Source organism: Agelaius phoeniceus, chromosome 2 (genome assembly GCF_051311805.1).
Source record: "Agelaius phoeniceus isolate bAgePho1 chromosome 2, bAgePho1.hap1, whole genome shotgun sequence".
Classification (NCBI taxonomy): Eukaryota; Metazoa; Chordata; class Aves; order Passeriformes; family Icteridae; genus Agelaius; species Agelaius phoeniceus.
The window spans coordinates 18,772,509-18,795,947 of NC_135266.1; the positions used below are offsets into that span (position 1 = coordinate 18,772,509).

General features: G+C 38.3%; 1 long non-coding RNA gene across 1 annotated transcript; it reads right to left on the minus strand.

Moving 5' to 3' along the window:
* Nucleotides 1–17,113: 17,113 nt before the first annotated feature.
* LOC129133801 (uncharacterized) lies at nt 17,114–18,457 on the minus strand. Its single transcript, XR_008536051.2, has 3 exons — nt 18,433–18,457; nt 17,617–17,680; nt 17,114–17,174 (listed from the first exon to the last, which is right to left on the minus strand). It is a non-coding gene; the product is annotated as an uncharacterized LOC129133801 (long non-coding RNA).
* Nucleotides 18,458–23,439: the final 4,982 nt, after the last annotated feature.

Consider the following 23,439-nt stretch of genomic DNA (forward strand, 5'->3'; position numbering starts at 1 on the left):
GATATCCTCTAGATGAACATTTTAGTCTATTTTCATTTTTGTCAAAAAACAGTGCCTTTTACCATATGAGAAATTATTTTGTTCTTTGGTTGCTTCTCTTCTTGGCCAAAGTAATCTAGATATGGCTTTTATTGCAGTGATCATCTGCTCTTTCCACTACCTAGCAGCCATACAGGAATCATCTGGGAATCTGGAGTTCAGTCAAATACGATACTGAAATGCCAAATGAAAGTTTTGGAGGACATGTTCTTACTCTTCAGCTGAACTGTCTGAATTTCAGCTTCCCTGAATTCATTTGGTCAGTGTCCTTTACTTTTTTATCTCATAAAAGTTATGAATACTCTTGCCTCATACAAATCTTAAGAGAATCCAGAGAAGTTTTGACCAAAAAATAGAAGTAATGAAGAATTAAGTCAAATGAAAAAAATTACAAAATATGCAATATTTTATAAAACTTAGCTTGTTTTTCTGTATTGACTGTTCACATAAACATTTGGTGGATACAGTTTCATATTTACAAGTGCACACATTTCATTTTTTTTTTGTGTTGGTGCTTTTAAAACTGTTAACATTGGTTTTGGTCCCAGTCTGAGATCCAGGTAGATTTTTGAGCTGTGTTTTTTGCATAATTAGAACTGTCCTCTTGAAACTGATCTGCTGGTTTTTTTCAAGGGCTAGAAATCTTTGCAGGCTTTTGGAGTTGAGCACTGTTACTTTCCTTGGGTGATGCAGGTGTCTTTCACCACCCAGCACTTTTGTTTCATGTCCCTCTCTTTTCCAGGTGGCACTTAAATCTCATTTCTGTGTTTGAGGGGAGGCTCCCAATGAAGCTCATTGGGGTTTTCCAATACTCAAAGGGGGATCCTAAAAAAAGAGGGAGAGTGATGCTCTGCATGGACAGATAGTGAAAGGAAAAGGGGGAACAGTTGAAAACTAGGAAAGGTGGGATTTAACTTGGATATTAGGAGCACAGCACCCTTTGCTGTGAGAGTGGTGAGGCACTGAAAAGATTTCCCAGAGAGGTTATGGATGCCCCATTCCTGGAACTGTTCAAGGCCAGGTTGGATGGAGCTCTGAGCAACCTGATCTAGTGGGAAGTGTTCCTGCCTGGGGCAGAGGGGTTTGAACTAGAGGATCTTTAAGGTCCTTTCCAACCCAAACCATTCTGTGATTTGGTGATTGCCTTTCTGATTAGACATCTGTCTTTTTGGTTTTAACCACTCTGTCTTGGAACCTTTTCCTTCAATGTGCATTCCTCTCCTTTAAATTTTACACATGACCATTTATTTTCTAAGCTTCTATGTGGAGATGTATTATTACAGATATTGTATGGAGAGGTATTATTACAGATATTTTTAAAAATAAACATCTGTTTAACATCTATCTGCTGCTAATACACAGTGTAAAGTTAAGTGTATGCCTTAAGTCCCTCCTGGAAAATAATTTGGCTGCTTTTCTTCCCCCTTAGCCGCTGTGCACTGTACATATTGTAAATAAATTAGTACTCTGAAGCCATAGTGTTTATTTCCAAATGCCCTTTCCTTTTCCTTTCCTTTCCTTTCCTTTCCTTTCCTTTCCTTTCCTTTCCTTTCCTTTCCTTTCCTTTCCTTTCCTTTCCTTTCCTTTCCTTTCCTTTCCTTTCCTTTCCTTTCCTTTCCTTTCCTTTCCTTTCCTTTCCTTTCCTTTCCTTTCCTTTCCTTTCCTTTCCTTTCCTTCAGAAACATCTGCTTTCTGTTATCCTCTGTGTCCAGCAGAAAACAATAACAGTGCTCATTAGGAAGTTTCCATGTTTAACTTTTGCATGGCAACATTCAGAGAAAGAAGACCTCCCATTTTTTTTCTTGAAGAGCTTTGTTATTTTCTCGCCATAAACTCTCCAGAAGGCTTTTGGCAGGTCTGACATGATGCTCAGTTTCTTGCCTGGAAGCCTGACCTCCTGAAATATCCCATTCTTACTCTCTTCAGTCTTCCATCACATGGGGTGGTGTGCTTACCACAGCAACTGGAAAATGACTGCTCTTAAAATAATAGCTGTTGTTTCAAAACATAAAAAATATTTCAGAACCTCCTTGCTGACACCCCTAACAAACAGTTTGTTCCCATGAATGCACAGCATGGCTCTCAACTAGTCCAGACAGATAATGTAAGCTCAAAAGCAATCAGTGTTTCAGCCTCCTTGGTGTTCATTCATTTCATCTGCAGTTGCCTGTGGGCTGAGTTCAGGAGGATGGAAAAGCTCTGTTTTTTCCTGTTACCCAAGAAATGTGGAATGTATATGTATTATAAGAAAAAAATCCTGAATGGGAAAGGAAGTTAATAATGTTATATTGATATATATTAATTTTTAGATTATTTTATTGTCTGGTTAAAAGTCTTTTGAGACCTCATAAGACAGGTCACCCTTATGGATGTGGCTGTATGGTGTTAGAATATCTGTTATACAGCTAAATTTGTTGGTAAGTGATATAGCAAAACAGATCAGGTCTAAAAGGAAAAGAAAGGTGAAAGTCACTTGCAAAAGCTCTGAGTAAGTTGATTTTACTGACACTCATTCTTACTTCCACTTACCATGAGCACTAAGTGTGCCTGCGTGGTCTGACACCATGTGGGATGCAAAGGACCAGAGAAAATACTGAGCCTTTGTCACAGCTCTGGGGTCCTTCACTGGGGCTGGCGGTGAGGAATTACTTTTTAAAGAAATATTTCATGTCCATTTAGGAATAGTGTTTATTGTCCTGTTGTGATAAGAGGAGAGAATGGTGTGTATGATGTTCTGCAGCCTTGTTGCCATCCATTCCTGTGTTCTCAAAATGTCCTACATTAATGAGTAATTTCTGCTGAGTTCTTATCACAGTGTTGTTGAGTTCTTATCACAGTGTGTGTTGTCTAGGGTGACACATTCCTCGGTGTGATTGACTGGGAACTGCCTTGTTCATTACATGATTTTTTTAACCCTTGTTCTGCTGCTTTCTTTTAGTGCTGTCTCTTTTTCTCACACATATTTCCATTCATAATTAATTATTAGCAACTCAAAATCTTGGTTACAAGTCTTTCCATCCTGGTTACAGTTCTAGGAAAACCCTGGAATGACAGCTGTGCAGGACTTAGGCAGTGGGAATAACTGGTGCTTTCCCCAGGAAAAGACAAGAGTTGTGTGTCGTTCATTATAAGAACATAATTGGGCAAACCACACAACTCTGGAAGATGAATAACTCTAAAGCTTATAGGAAAGCAGAATGTAACAAAACCCACACACCTTCTCCTATGCATAGTTGCATAAAATTCATTAAGGAGAGGCCATGTCTCTGTCCCATTCAAATACTGCCAGGCTATGTGTCATAATGCCAAGACTGAGAAAGCTTTTAATCTTCAGCTTGAGGATTATCTTTCTTTTGAAGAGAAAAAAAAGGAAATAATTATCCCTAGAGTATATTGATTTTTTTACATATTTATCACTGGCCCATGTCAGAATTCTTATTCTGGAAAACAAAAATTTTTTTTTTAACTGAGTAGATGTTTCCTGTGTATCTTCATTTATATGACCTGTCAATAAACTCTGGGATCTTGATGCCATTGTGTTTGAGGAAGCAAGGACCACATAACATAGATTTAAAGAAAATAGATATTGTAGGATAACAGTGCAAGACAACATGATTGATGGTAGGATTGAGTAGACAACTGTATACCTGCTGGTTTTGTTTAGAAATGTTGTATCCTGCTGGTATCTGCTGTGCTTGAACATGTAAGAGTGTTCAGTTTTCCTTTTTCAACTGTGCACTGAATTCCCTGCTTCTCTAAATGGGAGTGTTTCCATTTTGAAATCTAAAGTACTTCTCCATGGCACAGCATTTCATATTAACTTCCTGTATTCAGTGCAGATGGATTTATGTGCTGCCTGGTGCTTTTTTTGTTTTTTTTTTTTTCCCCATTACTGGTTTGGCTAAGCAGACAGGTGGAGGTGGATAAGTACAAGTGCAGGTTGAATGGGTGCCAGGTGTAGAAACCATCTGCATGATGTAATCTGCAGAGTTCCACAGTGCTGGTAACAAAACCAGACCCATACCAGCAGTTGCAACCATTGTCTTGGGGTGCTTTTACTGGGCACCATGTGTTTTGTGTATCATCATTCTGACCATGTCTAGTAACTTCAGATGTTTTATAAGAATGAGTGATGGCTAATCCTGCCTTGCTAAACAAAAGTCCAGTTTGGACCGGGTGGAATTGCAGACTCTTTGTCACTGCTCTGTAGTTGTGTTTGTGTAGTGTAAATGACCACCATGAGAGACTGGACACTGGGATATTCCTTAGCAAACAGATGCCTACAAACATTTTAGGTCCACGTGGGAATGTGTAGTGTAGGGTGAGTCTCATTGTAACAAGTGTTTTCTAAATGCCACCTCCTGCAGGCAGATGGTGAGAAGTTGTTGCAAAAGCAGTGCATGGATTCCAGAAGCTTTCTAGATGAAACTGAGGACTGGAAAAGTTTATTTAGTCTTCAGCTTCCACTGTACTTCTTACAGTATCAATTCTGCTTTCACACTAGGGTTCTGTGAGTATGTGAAGAGCAAATCTGAAGTATATTTATACATTTCCAAGTAATTCTGTCCTTTATGACTGTGGTTCCCAACATTTCTACACCTTAACCACTACCTGAGTTAAATAATCACCATTTTCCAGGAAAAAAACCCCAAAAGTAGGAGTTCTTTGTCTGTTAATCATATCTTGACAGAAGTGTTCTGATACGAGATGAAACAGGTGAACTGCTCCTTTCCAGAAAGCTGAATCAACCATCTACCTTGCTCAATAATTTGGATTTGAATATCTTTATCATTAATTTCAATCAGCACAATGAAAAAAATTGTGTCCTCTCACTAGAAATAGCAGAAATTGATATGCCATGGTTTGAAATTGCACTTGTAGCTAATGAATCCTTCTTTATGATTCTGAGTCTGTCAGAAAGCTGTCTTCCCTTTCCAATACCATTACAGTAAATTAGACATGTTTATTAAGCTTAATAGACATAAATCACATAATGTGCAGTTTGTTAAAAAGGAGAGTAGCCTGTGGGAGGCATCCAGTGCATCAGTGGGGTAATGCTGAGCCCTGGTGACAGTGGAAGCTGTGTGGACACTGTGGGCTATGCAAGCTGCAGAATGCTGTGAAAAGGAGGATTAAAAGTAAAAAGATGAGTTGTGACCCAGAAAATTCTGAGTGCCCAGTGCATCTTGCTGAGAAAAAGGAAGGAACAAGAGCTTTAGAATGTTAAAAACATTTTGTTTCAGTGTTTAAAGAGGGCTGTCTTTCTCATTCACCTTTATGTAGGATATGTACTTTCCTGTTCTTGAAATTAATGCTGTTTATGGTATAAGTCTGAGAAGTTAATAATGTACAGAGAGGCAACTTTTGTTTGCATCTCTTGGAAGTGGAAACCAATGGGCAGTGCTCTGTCTCTCCACAGCAATCTGTTAAAGAGAGCAAAGTTACATCTCCTGCCTTGAACAATAGTGGTCTCTGGAGAAAATCTCTTCTTTAGAAACAATTGCATGGCTTTGTGTCACAGAGTGTTCATTGCTTTCTGGAGGCAGATTATAATACTGAATAAATGCCAGTATCTTTCTGTGTTTTAATGAGCATAATTGTGCTGGTTCTCTCCATTTAATTGAACCTTTATTTCACACATGTGCTGCTAATTGATAAAACAGCCCCATGTGAAGAAAAATGGCAGGAAATACAAAGTAGAGAAATCACAGACATCTTTCAGCAAAATCTGTGCTCTTTTGTCGTGCACACAATGCATTCTTTTTTCTCTTTCATAATTCCATGTGTTTTATTTGAGTAGAATGGAGCTCTTGATTTAGAAGTGAGTAGGTCAGTTCCTGTGTGTTGGGGCATTTCTCAGAAACTTCAGCCTTTAAGCCCTAGTCTGTGACAGGAACCAAGTGGCTGAGCATGCATGTCATGACTCAGGTCCATACAGGAATGTTATGATGGATTTCTTGAACAACTAGTTTACTGAAGAAGTGTCTCATCAGAAGAAATAATTTTTCATCTTTTCTCACTTATTTTTATTTTTGTTACTTTCCCTTTGAGGATTAAATTGACCTGTGCTTCTGGCTGAGAAGGATTTCTGCAGGGACTGAGAATATGAAATTCTCCTTGTCTCTTCTAACAAGCCTCATGTTCAACAAAACACAAAATTAAATCACTGATGACCTGCAGTACATGCTCAGTTTGGAAGTTTGATATTTAGGGAGTGTGCCATCAACTGTCAGCAGTCATCAGCTGTTCTGAGTGTAAACATGGTGTGGGCAACCAGGATGGGAACAAGTTGTTAGAGCTATGAAGACACCCTGAAGTTAGCATTTACTGTAGCAATTACTGTAGCACCTGAAGGTTTTTTCAGACAGGCCAGCAGCAGAAATCTCACCATGACCAATCCTCAAGTTAGCTGCTTGTGCTAGTCTGGAATTTGACATGTGAAAAGGTGGCAGCACCATAGTGCCAAGATGAAGTAATTGATGACAAACACATCCACAAGCTGGGAATGATGATACACAGTTTATGCAGAGGCTGGATTCCCCTCTTGGGTTGGTACTGCCTGATCATGGTGTTTAGATACTCAGGGTTGGGATGGCAGCACAAACCAGCAGATGCAGGCTGTACTACCTTCTAATTTGTTTCTGGAAAAGATATTGATTTTGACTTACAGGTTGTGGTCACAGATATATCACAGATATAATATATATATATTAAGAAGTGATCCATTGCCTTCAGTAGGCAACTTAACCCAGCATTTACAGTCATGATGACAACAAACAGTCTCTCTGCATCACACTGTTAAATGATATTCCTTGCTGAAAGATGAAGAAATTGCCTTGCATTGTATGTCTTAATGTTACTTTTTTTTCTCTACCTTCTCTGATTTAACATAACTTGGTGATTTTTTGGTATAATTCTGAAAAACTTGAATTCTTTTCCTGCTGGGACAGTGGCTTTGTTAGTAGTGACTTGAGAAAAAGTGGAAATAAGTTTTGGTTACTTGGAAAAATTCTCCTCTGAAAAATAAAACATTTGTTTATATTTTTGAATTTATTTCTCTCAAAAGATGGCACAGCACATAGAACAGTGAGGACTAAATGCCTTAAATAAAACTGGCATAAATCTCAGTGCATGTAAATAACTTTAATAAAGAAATTGCATTGTGTCTGGCACTCCACAGCTCAGGAGGGCACTCTCCTCTACAGTTTCAGAATCCCCAGATAGGTCACCCTGAAGATTATCTTCTTCTCCATTGCTGTGAAAGCTCTGGGTTATTATTTCTTTTGTCTCATTCTTTCATAAGAAACACAGCAATAAAACTCACTAATCTGTCCTCCCACAACACCCTGCTGATAAGATGTGTAAATCATAAATGATTCCTTTCAATTACAGTAGATTTATTTCAGAGAAGAAGGAAAAATTAAAATGGGAACCTAGGGAACAACTGAAAATCGCTTTTGCATATCTTCAGAGAAAATATTTATTACTAGTACTAATAATAATCCCCAAATTTTATTCTGGAAGAAACCTACTTCTTCTCATGCCATCCTTTCTCAGACCTTGGATATGAGGTGTGTGTTTCTGTAGATAGATAGATAGATAGATAGATAGATAGATAGATAGATAGATGGATGGATGGATGGATGGATGGATGGATGGATGGATGGATGGGAGGGATGCCACTGGTTACTGCCTGCCAGTGGGACTGTGCACTACTCATCACAACTCCTTGAGACACCTCTCTGTCCAACCTCCTACCTGCCTTGCTGGCCACTGGTTTGTTGATCAGGGGTTGTGGCAAAGGCTGGGCTTTCACCAGCCACCAAGGTCACTTGCCTTGTCACAGGGGACAATCAGCTTGCTTCAGCTCTCTGCTGTTCTGTCACCTGTTCCAAGACAAGCCTCCATGCACTCCAGCCACTCCTTTACATATATTTAGATATACCTACGGATGTAAAGAGATAACTCAATGCACATAAACACAAATGAGTTTGCATTTGATATGCCATGGCATGGCATGGTTCATTCTAGACCACAAGAAATCCAAGGTGTTCAAACCTAGCAAAAATTTTTTCTGTCCAAATCTTTTCAGTCAAATGCTCTTCTTAAGGATACAGAAATCCAAAAGTTGGCAGGATTTTGGAATTGGGCTTTAGTTCACTAAATGATGTAAACACTGGAGGCAGGTCTCTTCTCTTTCAGGGTGAAATATTCTCTTTTCACCCTGCTTGCATTCATGTTGTAGGACTTAAGAATGCCCCAAATCCTGACCAGAACCCCTTCAGGGTTATAGGAGGTTTCTAACTTTTGGAGAACTTTTGGACTGTAATTTGATGTGCATTTTTCTGTTTGCAGCTTTGGATTGAGCACTTTCCATCTCCATCTGCTCATTTTTCACCTCAGAACCACTCTATTGTGCTGTTGTTTTACAGGAATCTTGAATGCTTTCTTCCTGTGAGGCATTGATACAGAGAGCCAGGTCTGAGAGGGAAAGTTTTGTTTGCAAAGTTTTGTTTTGTTTATTTTGAATTGGGACTCCCTCTGCTCCATTAGTAAATGATGCAAAGAAGACTGCTAGAAGCATAAGGAAAACTGTGCAGTTTTGCACTTTCTTGGCTTCCATAGTACTGAAATTGGACAAAAAAATCTCATGGTATAGAAAAATAGAAAGTCTTAATTAACCATGACTACAGTTTTAAATGTATATATTTATTTATCTGGTTTTTTTTTTCCTGTGGCCCCTTTAGTGAGCAAAAAGGTGGATGTGCATGTATTTTTGTCAATACACTAGCTTCATTTTGTGGGTTTACAGACTTTAAATTGATATAACTTTGTTACTAATTTCATTTTGGAGAGGCACTAGGGGGTAGCTTAGATGCAACAGAGACTGAGAAAAGGTGGAAAACCATTTTTCCTTTATTGCTAAAGGGGGAATTATTATTATTATTATATGATTTCTTCTACATCACTCTCAAAAATGCATCTTTAGGGTTTTCCTAAAGGTGCCAACTGTAATAAAATACTCTTGAAATTGAAAGATGCTAATCTAAATACCTTTTTTCCTTTTAAAAATCTTTTGTTCAAATTAACAGTAAAAAGAATAAAGAGTGTTGTTTCTTCAGCTTTGAAAATTACCATTAAATCTGTCAAGAGGATTATTACAAGTACAAAGCTATTCCTTGCAAAATGAGTTTGTATAGTAAATGTTGCCATTGTAAACTTGGAGGCTTTTTATAGCATCAAAGTGATAACATTACAATTCTCAAATTGAGATAATCTTTCTACTAAATTTGGATTACATATGTTGAATATATGCTACATATTTTGAAAGTGTGTTTGTAAATGTGCTCCTACATTATTGATTATCTTTGAGTGGATTATTTCTTGTAAGACCTGAAGGGCTGGAAAAAGGAAACAAAGGGTGGAAAAAGATTTTATATCTCAACAGGCTAGCTTCCAGATTTGTAGACAGATCTTAAAAATAACTTTTTCTTTATATTGGAATTGCCTCTCACAGCAGAACTGAGTCTATGCTATCATATTATAAACAGAAATCAAAATTTGAAATTGTGACCAGGCAGCTTATGAAAATGGACATTGAATCTGGTCTGAATTCAGAGCAAAGAGATGTTCAGATCCATATCTAGTCTACTAAAAGGAGGTACGCCATTTTTCTCAAGCTCTTGGACTGAAACTTTGAAATTTTGTGGGTTTAGAACTTGGTTGTAGCATTTGTTTCTTATATGGTGGCAGATATACCACATGAGAAAATTACCCGTGTTATGTGGTAACAAAAGTCCATACTTTGGTCTAAGAGAAGATAATGGTGTGGTTGCTAAAATGCTGTTCCATTATGTCTAAATTCTGTACACACTGATATTTACATGATTTTATTCCTCTTACAGTGCTATAAAAATGTTATCTCTGCTTTTTTTAAAATTGAAATCAACTCGTCTTTTTTAGATTAAAATTCTTAGCATCTAAATTATTTTTATAATAAGAAAATACTATGGCTAGCAAATGGTGAATCATGCCAAAAGTGTCAAAAACTGAGGTTGTAACAGAGCTTTAGATTAATTTTCCTTTCTGAACAATGACAGCAGAGTAGATCTATTTTGCTTTTAAAGATGTGCCAATAAAATGCTGTGTTTGAGTATGGTTGTTCTAAAGCCTACAAGGCTGTCAGTCTCCTTGTTTCCCAGTAAAAGCAAACACATACCCTACCTTTCCTCCAGGATACATGGGGACAGTGTGTCCAGAGCACAGGGGAATGCCCTGCAGGTGATGAACTAAACCAGGACCCAGTGTCCTGTGCTCTGCTAGGCTGGATGGATATTTGGCCACAGTGCCTGTGTGTTATCAGCTCAGTGACACTGTCAGGCTGCACCTGACCCAAATCCCATCAGCTGTAGACAGAATTGCTTTGCACACACTGAGCTTGCTGAGGAGGAGCCAACATCAGATGTGAAACTGTGTGCAGTGAAATACATAAAACTGGATATATGGCTGTGTTAATCCTGGCTTCTCCCTGCTCTGTTGGGCCACACTCAGCCTGTCACAGTCAGAGCTCTGAGTGGGCTTTGTGATTGCAGCAGGGGGGAATGCTGCTCCCCTCAGCCACGGATAACCATATTCCATGGTAATTCTGAGCACTTGAGCACATGTTTCATATCACAAATGTCTCTGTTTCTGTGCCTCTGCAGTAAAATACAGGTCTCAAGGTAGCATTTACCCTCTCTCAGGCACCAGAACAGGAAGGAGTGTGTTCATAGCATTACTGAGCTGGGGATATAAAAATTAATGGAAACCAGTTCAAATACATTAAAGCTTTTGTGCAATGCTCATTTCTTGAGATACTGTGTTATGATATGATGTTCGTTAAGGATGCCTGTGTATTTGTATCTTTTGTGCACTTCACCAAATTAGGAGTTAATTTGTAGTTTAATTGTTAAATTAAACTTTTAAAGAGAAATGAAATATTATCATTGAAATGTATTAATTCCACATAAGTTTGGCATGTAAGTAGGGAACTTTGACAAGTAGTAAATGGTGTTCTGGTTGTAGTCCACCCATTAATAGCAATCAGGAAACTAGAGAACAGAAAAGGATCAGATTCTACTCTGGGATGTATTATGGCTTGTCTTCTCAATGGGAATAAAGTATGTATATCTCAGGGAGAAACTTGGCTTTACTGCATGGTTTTTCAGACCTGGCTGTATGGCCAACCTCTGGAGACAAAAACATAAACTATACTGTGTCTGCTGTGAGACTACACTTCTTGGAAAAAAACAAACCAAAAAATGCTTCTCACTCTTTTTCTCATTGTGAAGTCATCTGTTCTCCAACTTAGTAAAAAGGGGTTTGAGACACTTCTTTGTCTTTTCTGTTTCTATTGCTTTTTCTTCTCCACAGTGGTTAGATTCTGCTGTATTATTCTGAAACATAAAACTGTATTTCTTTTAGCTCTTGCAGGTTCCTGAATATGTTCCTGAATATTTGTCTTCTACATGTTGCCAGGCCTTGTTTTGGTATTCCAGAAATGTTAGTGGGACTTGCATACTCTAAAGGCTGTTAAAAGGAGCCTAACAGACCATTCTTCCTTCCTTAAAAATATTGGGTTTAGATATATCATGCACACCAGTTACCCTAATTGAAAGAACTTGTAGGCAGGGAGCTCATGACCATTGCAAAGCCATTGTATGAGGAGACCTTTCTTTAATATGTAGAAGTTTTCCTGAGAAGAGGTGAGTGAAAGTTGCTACCTGATACTTGGTTTTATCTGGTGATGGCTCCACATGCTTTGGGTTGTGGGTTTGACTCTGTTAGATTTGTGTTGACTAACAACATTTAGCTGTGGCTAAAAAAGAAGCTGGAGTAAGTGAATCACTGTCAAGATGATTGCTGCAGGGTGGCCTCTGCTAAAATCATAGCTCTAAATTCATCAAGCCTTTTCTGGACAATAAGTAGAAGTGACTATTGGCAGCACTGAAGTACTTTCTTGATCTCAAATCTTGCAATACTTTGTCAGAATGTGTCCTGAACTTTAGTGCTGTGGGTAAAGAGAAAAGATAATTGGTGTAAGTGTAATAAGGCTGTGAGGTATTATAAAAAAATCTACTGCCAAGGAAAGAGAGCTGAAGCTTGTTAGTCACCATGGGCAATATAGGTCCTACCCTTGGTTTTGGTGATAAAACCCTGTTGAAATTCTGTCGTTGAAAAGTTCCATTTATGTAAAACCCTGGAGCAGGATAGGAATTACTTTCTTCTGTTGAAATGCAAATTAAGAAAACACATTGAGATTTCCAGTCACATAATTTTGGCTTTGAGGTTAAATCAAGCAAATTAGTTATGCAGAGTCAAGCACTTAAGTAATGCACTTAAAGACAAGATTATGCAGTCAGCAATGGCACAGCTGATGGAAATCACTTCATAAGTCCACTGTACAATAAAGGCTGAAAGGAGAGATGCACAGTCTGAAGAACTTTGAATTTGCTTGTACTGCAGCAAGAAGGAGCCTTCTGAAAGGGGCCTCCTGAGGATTTATTTTCCAAGTATTTGGAAGTTGCTGACTGAGGTAAGAGCTGAATGAACAGATAATCACTCAGATAATCATCTGGCATTAGTTATTGAACTCTCACACATGTTCTGTTAAATAAGGCCCTACTTCTGCATGATGGGTGGTGGTTTGGTTGTTATGAAGTTATATGGAAACATATAATTGCTGGGAAAAGGGAGATTCACCTTATCCAGCTCTATCTGACCAGTCTCAGGCTGGGACATGTGGTTCTCTGAAGATGACCAAGTCTTTGCTGGAAAGTGAAGGAAGGATGACTTCCTTGTGCACAGGCTTTCAGGCACCCCAGCTTGGGCAGATAACTCTCAGCTGCCACTTTCCTTCACTGTTCTACAGAAAATGTTCAAAACACCTCCTTACACATACCAGTTACCTCTGACTTTCTGGTAGAATCGAATCATCACAAACCAGATCATTAGTAAGTGAAGTAGTCTCATCTAGCCCTTTGGGCAATGTCTGTCCAAAATCCACACAAGAAAGCAGGCTTCTAGCACGTTTCCAAATATACCTTAACTGGTAAAATACAACAAACTTGTACTGATGAAGAACTACTGTCTTCCCAAAGAACAGCAGTTTTCCAGGCACCAGACACTTTCACCGAATTTGTGATAGAGTTATTTAGGATTTAGGATTTTCAGTAGCTCAAAATACAGCTTTTACTTATGTAATCTTAAAACAAGTGGCAAATGAAGTGACTATGCTCAAAATAGTCCTTAGTGACCATGTCAGAAGTGGTATTTTCTTATTTTGCTGAAAGAAATGTCTTTATACTAGTGTCACTATTTTTGGTCACATGTAAAGTGTCAGTGTGTTTTGATTTGATTATAGTAAAATATGCAAAAATTCTATATTTTTCATGTACCTGCTATTTAACTTTGTTTTCATGTCACCCATATGAACTTCTGTCGAGGCCATTTTTTTACTCTGTTGTGGACCTAAAGGAGATACCTTAGGATAGGGGGACATACGTGAGATAAATCTTCTTGAACATTGAGGGAAGCACCAAATTGGCACAGCAGCCTTTGCAGTGAAAGGAGATGGTGATGGAAAACTCAGAGGGAACTTCTGGATCTGAGCTGGGCTGTGGAAGTGTAAACCCAGTTATTTGAACTGTAGTGTTATGTGGTAACATAACTAGAGAAATTATTGTCTTGTCAGTGCAATGCTCTTTGGTGGCTGTAAGAACAAGTCTTGGTTTTAACACTTCCTCATTTCCCACTGATTAGCTAAGGAATGTTAATATTTCTACCAAAGCTTTCACATGTAATTTATATGCTGCTGAAAAGTACTTTGACACTGTAACTTTATGAGCAAGAATATATGATCATGCAACATAATATCTGAGGATATTTGTGAGGTGTTTTCCAGATAAGAAGCCCTCCTGTCTGTACAGAGCCAATTATTCTTTACTGCTGGCTGTTCGACAGGCGGAGTATCATGAAATTTAAGAACAAATAGACTTTTTAAAAACTGAGAAGAACCCAGAACCTCAAGATGACCTGCAATTTTATGCCTTCAGCTCATTATTTCAGCAGTAATATTTTGTTAAAGATTGGATGTGAGCATATCCCATCTCTTATTATAAATGCAGGAAAATTTATAAAATATCTGAAAAAAAATGATTCTCAAGAGCAAACACACACGAGTATATAACACACGAATGGACAGTGAGTGAGTCCAGGTTAGCTTGCAAGTAAAAGCTTGTGAAAGGGGAGCAGAAAAATAAAAAAAAATTAAGAAGGAGCACAAAAAGTCCAAAAGACTGTGCAAAAAGCATTTTGTCTAGGAGCAGGATAAAGAAAAGAAAGGACATTTGAACTGAGTACTGTCCAGGAAATGGTGCTTGAAACAGTCAACAAACCTTGAGTTTTCCTGAGCTTGGGAAACCAAAACTTTTGAAATTATTTGAAAATACTTTTACACAGTTGCATGGCAGCAACATCTGTACTTGTATATTCTATCTACCTGCCACTGAATACTTTTTTTTGGCTAGTTGTCCTTGCCTGAAAACAGCTTGGGCAGTGGGAAATTGTCAGTTGAATTTACCAGAGAAAACTGCTTCAAAAAACATTTGAAAGACAAACCTTTACTGAGTGTGCAGAAATCTAAAGAAACATGTTATCACAGTTCATAACAAATGCTTTGAGAAGATGTCCATAGTGATGAGCATTTTTAACGATGAAAATATTATGATCTGCATTGTGGAAAAAATAGTCTGGCTATAATCATAAAAAGTGACTGTACAGCATGGAGAATATGTTTCCCTTACTGAATTTGGGAGTGTGTTTCATTTGTGAACCATATCAATCTCTGAAATGTGTCTTTGATCCTGCTTAGCACTTTTAGCAAACAAAATATTGATAAAATATTTTATAAGCTTATAAAACAACTAGTAATATTTTAGAATTAGTGGTCTGAAAAATCAGTCTTAGCTTTGAGGCTTCTTCACTGGTGTGAAATATATGTAAACATCTGCACATCTCTTCTGAAGTTAAATACTTTCACCCTTCCCTTTCCTATTTGCCTTTCCCACTAGCTTGCTGAGCTAGTGTGTGATGGGTATTATCAAGAATTATGCATTTTGGTGCCTGTTTCCAGTCTGAGTGCAGCAGTCTGATTTCAGAGAGGTCACTCAAATGGCCTCATAAGACCAAACAACTTTTCTCTTTTACAGCTGTAGGCACCTGATAAATTATTGGAGATAGATGCACTTTACAACATGTATCCCCTCACTGTGTAAATGTAAGAAACAGACATATTGTGAAATAACTGGGCTGAGTGAGACTTTATTAGAATATTTCTTATTATGGTGGTGCCCATCAAGATGGAGACTGAATACTGTGCAAACACATAAAACTGAATACTTTGAGTTTCTTGGACCAGCTGACTGTCATCATATCTGCAAAGATGAATTTTATACTTTTTTAAGGCTTGTTCCTAACGCAAAGATCCTTAAAGCCAGAGGAATGACTCCTTTGTAAATTTTGTTGATTTTGATTCAAGTTTATAATGAAACTGTAGCTTTGCTGTGCATGCCCTGAGTATAGAACTGCACACATGAAGAATGTGAATGTCTTCAGTGAATGTCTTCTCCCAGCCACCTCCACACTGCTCCTCTCTGGCTTTCAGCACTGCAGAAAGTAGCTCACAGGGACTGGAAGGGACAGATGTGGCAATTTAGGAACTTCCAAACAGTGACCTCTGTGGCACTCAAACCATCTCCTGCTTAGTTATTCTTGTCAGATACCTTGGCAGTCTGCTCATTCAGAGCCGTGCTCAGAGGCAAGGATACCAATAACCCCAAGAGATGCTATGTCATTATCACTGGAATCTAGAGAAGAATTCCTGGCATAAAGTGGACAAGCTAAATCTAAAAATGGCCCTGGAATTGTGCATGTAACTAGAAAGATCATTGATAGTTCAGCTAGAAAAATGTAATGTAATTCAATTTCCCCACAGCAATCTGTGAATGTCTCATCTTTCCTTTATACTGTTGCCTAGCCATCTCTGGATCCTGGAGAGGAGTGAGAATGGACTGGGAAATTTTTCACATGTGGGAATATATGGCATATATTTCAATTCTGTGTTCATGTTTGTATGTTCATGCATCTCTTGCAGGTGTAAGGTTAGTAGTTGTCAGTTACTCACAGATGCATTCTTATCTTTTATCACTGTTCACATCATCTTGAAATTTAAAGCCTGGAAAGAATGCATTTTGGAACAGCAAGTACCTTCCAGCTCCAGGTGCAGAGCAGAGTGTCCAGGGATGCTCAAGGCTAAGTGCTTTTGAAACTGCAGTTTTGTTGCCTTGGAAAAAAAAGAACTGGCCATTTTTTGAGGAAACAGAGAAAAAGTTGCCTTTGGTTCTTACTCTGCTGAAAGATGTGCTGTGACTCTGGATATGTCACTGGGAATCTGTGTCCCATGTACAGGATGAGAAAGAGAAGGAAAGTCATGCAGTGGATTTGTATGGCTTCACTTGCTACTAGACCTGGAAAATATTTAAAATTTTTCACAATTTAAAAAAAAATTTACAATTGACACTGCTCAAGGCTGTTTCCTCAGCTGGTCTGTAGTTCCAGAGTCTGCCAAAAATGCTGTAGGTGTGCTGAAGAATCAGACTGAGAGGAATTACACATTCATAACACTCAGATGATGTTAGAGGATTTATTTTTTCTGAGTAGTCAGCCAGTTTCCTTGCAATAATCTTGCATACCATCTTAGCCTTGAAGAAATACTGTGGAATAAATGAAGTAAGAGCCATTGGGTATTTATCCCTTTATTTTTTCATTCTTTAAGGAAGACAGTAGTGATTTTTATGGTATTTTTATTTCATTTTCCTGAAACAGAAACAGCATTCATAGTGATTTTATCTGAGGGTGTTCTTTCCTATTCTTAGAGTCATTACATTGATATGTAGAGATAACAACTTACTGAAATGTTCTGACATTTACAATGGTCATTTGCATGAAGTTCTCTCTTTGAGTATCGTTCTGAATTTTGCTTTGCAGTCACGGTGACTTTGCAGGTCTCTTTTACATAATTTCTGTATTCCATTGCTCTAAAAATTTTGAACAGAAAGAGCTGGAATTGTAGCAGCTATCTATAGTTGAAACAACAGGGCTATTTAGAAATTATATATGTTAAAACTAGAGTTATATCTGTTGAAACCTGAAATATTCCATGGTCCTTGTTCCATTCTCCCTTTAGAAAGAATATTGCTGAAACCCACAGTATTTCCATCAGAGTTCTGAAATACCTTGGGTTTGGAATTTCTACCCCCAAACCTACTCTCCTTAGAGAATATAGGTATGTGTTTGGAAAGGGTCTGTACTTGACCAGATCTACTTAGCATAGTACAGTAGTTTTTATTTATAAATATCATTCCTTTAGAAAGCTTTTTGTCTCAGGAGAACTGCACATTGTTCCATTAACAACCTTCTGCGCTTCTGATATATTTTTGTGGGAAAAAGAAAGAACATGGTTTAAGTTTTCTGGCTTACCTATGGTAAATTCCTGAAGATGATGGACCATTTTCTGCTGTAGAAGACAGCACTGACAACACTGCTAATCAAAAGTAGAATAGCATAGAAATTAGCACCAACCCAAATTGAGAAAAGGAAAGAGCATCAGTCTGTTAGCAATAATAAATGAAGGCTTGCATGTGGCCTGCTCTGTCAGTTGTAGCATCATCTGGAATACTGCACATTCATCAGGTACTTTTTCATGACCTTGGCAGAAAAAGTAATAAATGGAAATGAGGAGTCTGTGTGCCTCTATCCAGTAATGATTTCATGTACCTACATGCAATGCTAATATGCTGATGGTTTGGATCCTACAGCAGCCACAGCAGGTCAGAACAAACCCTGCAACCTATTTTCTGAGCCTTATTTCTCATTTTTCAGACTGCTGGTAGCTCTTACTACATGGAAAGGAAATTGCTGATGATCTATTTTTGGTATGATTAACTTTTGGGACTTATTTCAGATTCCTTTTGCAGGCCATAATTTGTCTGCTCTCAGTATGTCCTCAGGAATTCTTAAATTAAGGAGCCCAAAGTTGATATGAGCCTGTCTGCAATATTGTCAGATGTTACCTTTTTGCCCATTAATGTCTTTTGAAGCTCTTGATTTCTAGCCAAATATCTGACAGTAAAATCAGGATGATGCTTCTACCCCATTTTTGGAAATAAATTAATTAGACTCCCTTAGGGTCCTGAAAAAAAGCCTCTTATCTTATGTCAGTTTAATTTCTGCTGTACCCATTTGTGTTAGTGCTATGTGAAAGAATACTCTTATTCTATTGCTTGTTTAGTTTACCTTTTTCTTAATTTTTGGTTGCTCCTCACAGACTTCAGAATTTATCTTAAGTAATCTGGAAATTAGAAAACAAGATCTAAAAACCCATTTATCTTAATCTTGCATCTTGTCAAAGCACAAACCACAACTATTTCAGTGAGTTAAGCTTATGTCAGAGGCAATTTTAAGAGGAAAATTGTGCAAGAATCAAAAAGAATGGGAAGGAGAGAAGAAGCTTCTGAGTGTTAGCACTTGTTGTCATCTGCAAGGATGTGCAATTCAGCTTTCAGAAAAGTAATTTTTCTTTCTTTTATTTGTACAGCTCCTTTCAGTTTAGATAAAATGGTGATTTGCTGAAAATTGATACTGATAAAAGTATAATGATTTAAAAGGTCTATGAAAGGCAAGTTAATGAAACTGGGCTGTTTAGTTTCTTCATTCTGGTCACTCTGTACTCAAATGTAAAATGTTTATCTCTAGCTCTGCCTTATCTAGGAAATGTGTGCATTATTGCATTCAAAGATGGCTATTGGTCAATCAGATACACTCTTCATTATAGCTGCCGTTATTTATCATGCATATTACAATGATGAATAAAGGAACATACAGTTAAGGAATTAATAAAGGAACTCCAGTTACATAATGGAGTTACTGGTTATAGTGGAGTTCAGGAAAACTTATACCAAGAATCATGGGTAGTAAATCCTGAATCCTCTTGAGTTCAGCCTTAATTTTTACAATGCAAGCCTAGTGCTGCACTCCTTCCAGAATTGTGGGAAGAGAAGAATTCAGTTTCATGAATTCTAGAATCTCAAGCAATAGTAGCCTTCTAGCCAGGACTATAATTATCTGGGAGAAATATCAAAGGTGTTTTTCACTTCCTACAGTTACCTTCCAAGCAAATGACCGCTTCCACTAAAAGCTTGTGGTAACACAAGAGCCCTGCTCAGCCCCTCTGAGAAGGGATTGAAACTTACACAGGGAAGAGGGAAAGGGCAAATCATGTTTGCTGCTCCTGACTCTGAGCAGGAATCCTGGGGGCACAGACTGAGCAGAGGACCCCTGGCAAGGGGAATGTGGTGGGTTCAGGAGTGGGTGAAAAGAAACTGAGATTCTCACAAAACTGTCTGCTTGTAGCAAAAGGAGAATAGGGAAGAGCAGGCAACGAGGAAGATCAGAGACAGGGAGCAGAACAGACCCAGTGTTTGACACTCAGAGCATCACCCTTTACACAGAGACAGTAGAGTGCTGCCAGGGAGCTCCTGCAGTGGGGGGCTGAAGGTGTGCACAGAGTGAAGGTGTGCACAGAGTGAAGGTGTGCACAGAGTGATGGATGTACACACAGAGTGATGGATGTACACACAGAGTGAAGGTGTGCACAGAGTGAAGGTTTGCACAGAGTGAATGTTTGCACAGAGCAGGCTCTTAGCAAGCCAAGAAGTGTGAATGCATTTTGCTTTATGTCAGCATGAAGGGAGGGCTGTAGCTGAGGTTGTGTTGCCATGGGAGCACAGAAAAAAACAGAGCAAAGCAGCTCTCCTATGAGATTGGCTGTTCTTTATTTGAGGTGCTGGCCAGCAGACTCTGCTCTGTTGCACTCACACAGCAGTGCAGCTGCTAGCACTGCATTTGAGGAATACTCAGAACTCCATAAGGACCTCCTGGGTCCTTCTCAGTCCAGTTTACACTACTCGTAAGTGTGGGAGATGTTATGGGTTTGGATCTTATTATTTGACTAACATCTGGAAGTTAATTTATTGACTTACTGTGCCTATTTAAAGCAATTGTGGCAATTGAATGCACTTTGAGAACTCTTGAGAGTTTTCACTTTTGGAAAGCTATATTCAAAGCTCCTCACTGGAAGAAAGTCACATTTTGGCAGAGTTATCAATTGATTAATGGCTTTGTTTCATCATAGAAAATGGGGCCAGAGACCTGAGATATAAAGGAAGTCTTTTAATAGCAGAGCAAAATGAAAGCTGGGAATTGCTTCAACCCACTAGTGTGAGAACTGCAATTTGTTTTACAGTGCAATCAAACATAGCAAGTTCTATGCTTCTATTCCTTACTACATTTTCTTCAGTCACTTTCTTTTCAGTTACTTCAAGGCCCATTAGTTTATTTTCCTCTCAGATTAATTTGTTTTAGCTCTATGTCCTTCTTAGCTAGACACAGGGTATTTTTAAACATCACTTTTGGTGACTTCTAATCTTTGCATTGCTGTGGATGAACCCATTTAAAGATGGACAAACAAACCCCTACCACTAGAGGAATCCTCTAAACACATTTCCACTTGTGCTATTTCTTTCACTTTCATACATATCTATGGCCCATTACTGCTCCTGACAAGGGAAATGCATCCACTACCACACCAAAAGGCTATGATATGCATACCTGTAGATTATTATTTTCTTTTCTTATATAAAAAAGGAAGTTACTGCAGTTACTGGTTATAGTGGAGTTCAGGAAAACTTACACCAAGAATCATGGGTGGTAAATCCTAAATCCTCTTGAGTTCAGCCTCAATTTTTACAAGGCAAGCCTAGTGCTGCCCTCCTTCCAGCATTGTGGGAAGAGAAGAATTCAGCTTTAGAGAAGATTTTGGGGATATCATGTGATTGCATGATGACGATGACCTCTCATGTGAGGCTGATGCCCTAAGCCCTCTTCTTTGAGGTGGCCACAAGACAGAGTCCCTGATTAGTGTGAGACATCAGGACAATTGATGCTTTCATGTTCTTTCCATTGCTTCTCTTAAAGATGCAAATTTTACTCAAATTAAAAAAGAAAAAAAGACCAAATGAAGATGAGGAAAGACCAAAGGAAAATGAGGAAGTTTCCAGAGTGTTTGGGTGGTCTCAGTTTCCTTTCTGCTCCTGATTTCACCAAAAGTTGCATGACTGTTGAAGTACCCATGAAACATTTTTAATTCATTACTAGTGTAGCAAAATACATTCCTCTCACTTTATGTGCTTTCACCCTACAGACTACCTGAATACCTTTTGGAATATGATATTCTTAATGAAAATATTTTCTTAAGAAAAATATCCTTAGCTTAAAATCTTTCCCATAATGTAATATTCTACAATTCAATTTTTGATGCATTGCATAACAGAGTTGTACAATTAGGTTTCCTATTAAACATGAAAAGCCAAAAAGCATTCCTTCCTCATCATATACTACTATCCTCCTTCATGTCTGTCTTCCTTGTTTGTGTAAGAAGCTGCTTTTTGGGATGTCAGGAGCATTTTTGAGTGTCAAGAGGAGTCTGGGACTCTTGTGCTGGAATTCTTTCTTTGAGAAGCACCATCAACATTCCTTGTGTTTCCTTGTGAAGGTCCAGCACTGCAGCTTCTGAAGGAGCTGCTGAGAATTTGTTTTAAATACTGCAAAATAACAGCGTGGGGATACAATGGGAATGGGACTTGGACTAGCAGTATGATTACCTGTTCTAAAGCAGCTGTTATGGATTTTCTACAAATCACAACTGCTTCCAGATAGGGAAGTGTTTGTTCAATTACTATTACACACAGCTTGTTCTGCTTTGCTTTTGATGGCTTCTGCTATGGTCACCTGATAAAGCTTTTACATTTTAAATATGCTAAAGTTCATATCATGCTCTACGAGTTCTTGTATTATTTCTGGTTTTTGGCCTCAAGGATGAGAATTTTGGGGTAGACTAGGTTTTTTAATGTGAGGAGTAAGCTTTCAGAGCTCCAAAACATGACAATTGTAAAGAGTAATTAATATTAAGTGTGATTTTTCTCCTAGTCGCCACAGTCAACATGACTTAAGCACACTAAAGCAGAGTTTTTAATAATTCAAATCACCAGATTAAAGCAGAGAATTTTTTTTACAGCAAGCTAAAACATTCACTATAGATTAATCTACAGTACAGTTTTTTCTACAGTATCAGTTTTTTAATCTAATGTCTAAAAATTGCAGTTTCACTTTCTGACACTGAAAATTTTTGCCTATGACTTGAACACGACATCAGCCTAGATGAAATATAGCTTCAGTGTATGAGTTGAAATCGTGGGGGAAAATGGAATGATCCTGTTTTTATTTGCTTTTATTATCTTGTCCTCAAGTATGAGAATTTTCCCTTATATATTCAATGTTATTTCACTTAATACATCACATCACTGTTTCCAGAGATAATACATTTTTCATTGCTTTTTAGGGCTCTTCTCTAGGCACTTCATGAAAGTCAAAGATATGATCTTTGCACTGAAGAGTCTGAGGGAATGTGAGGGTTTGTGTTAACAGATAAGCTGTACTCTAATTTAAATCATCCTTGACAACATCAAACATCCAGGTGCAACATAATCTGATATGGCAAATTGAAATTGATGTAGGAATAGAAGTATCATATATTCAGGTTTTCCTAGTTTGCTATTTTTTCCTTACCCAGAAACCTTTTGAAGCTTTTTAGAAGTCTGCATGTGTGCTGTGAGTCCATTCATCCATTGACACAGAACTGCCTGGTCAGAGGGATCCTGCCTAGATTGCAAAGTCAGAGGTTTTAAAACTCTACCATTTTTATTGCAATGGTGCAACTATACAGGCAGAGGAAGCTGCAAGGGGCAGATGTAAGCTGAGAGCAAGTTAAGGTATGAATGGACAAGAGAGAAGGAAAGCACCAGCTGCTGTCTGTGTTCTTGACCCCACACAGCAAACACAGAGCTGCTTTTCCTTGCTGGCCATATTCATGCAGGCCCTACTGATGGTATTTCACAGCTTACTCTTAGGCAGCTGCTGAGTGTCCAGCTGCCCTGTAAGAACCCCTCCCCAGCCATGGATGCTGCTTTGCAGAGTGTCACCAGCTTGCCCAGTGGAAGTTCAGACCTGAGGATAAGCTGCAGCCTCCTAACATCATTAAGTTCACTCTCCTCAGATACATTTGCAGAGCTATTTTCTGATTTCACAGACCACACATTGAAAGCCTCTGCCATAACTTAACTTGCCTAAGCTGTATGGAACTTTTCTGAATATTTCCAGAGCTATTCCCCTTTCCCCAAAGGGGAA